The sequence below is a fragment of the Cricetulus griseus genome, chromosome 7 (assembly GCF_003668045.3).
Source record: "Cricetulus griseus strain 17A/GY chromosome 7, alternate assembly CriGri-PICRH-1.0, whole genome shotgun sequence".
NCBI classification, from domain to species: domain Eukaryota; kingdom Metazoa; phylum Chordata; class Mammalia; order Rodentia; family Cricetidae; genus Cricetulus; species Cricetulus griseus.
The window spans coordinates 69,831,174-69,834,092 of NC_048600.1; the positions used below are offsets into that span (position 1 = coordinate 69,831,174).

At 42.8% G+C, this 2,919-nt stretch overlaps 1 pseudogene; it reads left to right on the top strand.

The window, feature by feature from the left end:
• The first annotated feature begins 345 nt into the window (after nucleotides 1-345).
• LOC100761726 lies at nucleotides 346-1,720 on the top strand (annotated as a pseudogene).
• The last annotated feature ends 1,199 nt before the right edge of the window (nucleotides 1,721-2,919 follow it).

Consider the following 2,919-nt stretch of genomic DNA (forward strand, 5'->3'; position numbering starts at 1 on the left):
AATGAGCCCTTAGAAGCTTTATTAATTACACTCATTAAACTTTGTCTCTGGATTGGTCTGTATGTCTGTCTTACTTTTTTTTTCTCAAAATCTTGTCTTTAGTGCTTAATCTACTTTCCCCATACTTCTTGCTGGATAACAGTGCATGAGAAATTACTGATTTTAATACCACACAGCTATGGTTACCTCCCATGAATTTTGTTATTCAATGGCCTCAAATTTTATAAAGAATTTTATTTTATAAAGAATTTGTGGACACTGCTTCTCCCCGGGACTCCTTGGTAGTTTGCTAATGGGAGGTCCTCGTCACCCTCTCTTAACTCAGACTTCGCGGATCACTTCCAAGACAATATGTGTGAGTGCATCTCCATCCACGTTGGCCAGACTGGTGTCCAGATCAGCAATGCCTGCTGGGAGCTCTACTGCCTGGAACATGGCATCCAGCCTGACGGCCAGATGCCAAGTGACAAGACCATTGGGGGAGGAGATGACTCCTTCAACACCTTCTTTAGTGAGACAGGCGCTGGCAAGCATGTGCCCCAGGCTGTGTTTGTAGATCTGGAACCTACAGTTATCGATGAAGTTTGCACTGGTACCTACCGACAACTCTTCCACCCTGAGCAGCTCATCACAGGCAAGGAGCATGCTGCCAATAACTATGCCCGTTGCCACTACACCATTGGCAAGGAGATCATTGATCTTGTCTTGGACAGAATTCGTAAGCTGGCTGACCAGTGCACAGGTCTTCAGGGCTTCTTGGTTTTCCACAGCTTTGGTGGGGGAACTGGCTCTGGGTTCACCTCCCTGCTGATGGAGCGGCTCTCTGTCGATTATGGAAAGAAGTCCAAGCTGGAGTTCTCCATCTACCCAGCCCCCCAGGTTTCCACTGCTGTGGTTGAGCCCTACAACTCCATCCTCACCACCCACACCACCCTGGAGCACTCTGATTGTTCCTTCATGGTAGACAATGAGGCCATTTATGACATCTGTCGTAGAAACCTCGACATTAAGCGTCCCACCTTACTACACTAACCTTAACTGCCTCATTAGCCAGATTGTGTCTTCCATCACTGCTTCCCTCAGATTTGATGGAGCCCTGAATGTTGACCTGACAGAATTCCAGACCAACCTGGTACCCTACCCTCGCATCCATTTCCCTCTGGCCACATATGCCCCTGCCATCTCTGCTGAGAAAGCCTACCATGAGCAGTTCACAATAGCAGAGATCACCAATGCTTGCTTTGAGCCAGCCAACCAGATGGTGAAATGTGACCTTCGCCATGGTAAATACATGGCTTGCTGTCTGCTGTACCATGGGGATGTGGTTCCCAAAGATGTCAATGCTGCCATTGCCACCATCAAGACCAAGCATACCATCCAGTTTGTGGACTGGTGGCCCACTGGCTTCAAGGTTGGCATTAATTACCAGCCTCCCACTGTGGTACCTGGTAGAGACCTGGCCAAGGTCCAGAGAGCTGTGTGCATGCTGAGCAACACCACAGCCATCGTTGAGGCCTGGGCTCGCCTAGATCACAAGTTTGATCTGATATATGCCAAGCGTGCCTTTGTGCACTGGTATGTGGATGAGGGAATGGAGGATGGGGAGTTCTCTGAGGCCTGTGAGGACATGGCTGCCCTAGAGAAGGATTATGAAGAAGTTGGGGCAGACAGTGCTGAAGGAGATGATGAGGGTGAAGAATATTAGCCCATGTGCTGCAATTTTACACTTCATTGTCTTGTGTTTGTCTTTATATGTATATGACCATCTTACACTATCAATAAAAGTGTTTCCATTTTAAGTGGGAAAAAAAGAATTTGTGATACAATGAGTTTAATCTCTGTTTTCACTCAACAATGATTTGGAAGAATTTAGTAGTTTCTGAGAGGCTGGAATGTGAAACCTGTAAGTCTAATTTCAAATGTTATTGCTACGGGCTCTGAAATAGTACTGACATTCTTATCTTGACACTTGATCAAGATGTTCACTGCAGCCTCATAAATGATTGGTTCTTATGATTCCTAAGGCTATTTAGAAAAAAAACTGTATCTGTGTTGTCAAAAACCAGTTTAAACCAACACATTTAATTCTTACCATTTGCATTCTTCCTACCTTAATTTAAAAGCAGGTTTATTTTACTTATGTGTATTGCATGTACTTGTGTGAATGTATGCATGTGTATACAGATGCCTTGGAGGGCAGTAGAAGGCACTGGATCCCCTGGAACTGGAGTTAGACAGTAGAGAGTCTACAGATGTGAACTCTGTCATTGAACCACAGTCTTCTGCAAGAGCAGCAAGTGTTTTTAACCACTGAGCCACCTCTCTGGCCCCTCATCTTATCATTTTCAACTCTTCTAATCAAGGCTGTAGGTATATGCTCCATTATCTTACTACACAATTTTCTCAATGTCTAGATAATGTCATATTTATTTCAAAGAAATGTCTCAAATGATAAACTAACAAGACCCTACTATGTACCAAATACTTTATAACGTGACTGGTCTTAAATGCTGTCATGAACTTTGAGTTCTATTCCTCTCAAATTGCATCTGTGAATCTGATTTCTTGCTGTTCAATTTGTCTGTCATGTCTTTTCCCATTAATTTTTAAGCTTTTCTTGTGGAGAATATTACTTTATTTCAGAGAGATTTCCTTCCAATGGAGTGGAATTTATGTGTGTGGGGAGCATTTACTCACTTTGAAATCACTTTTGCTCATGTAAAACAATTGCTAAACTCATTTGCACTTATTTTTAATGTCTATAATTTAGTCTTTTTAAACTTTATACGACTCTGTGATTCCTCTTTTTGTGATTTTTCCGTGTTTAATGAAGCACGTGTTATTTTGCCCTGGTGTTTTGAAAAGTTATGTTCTGTCTGTGAGCAGTTTAAATGTTTTAAAGAGACACATCTTATCTAT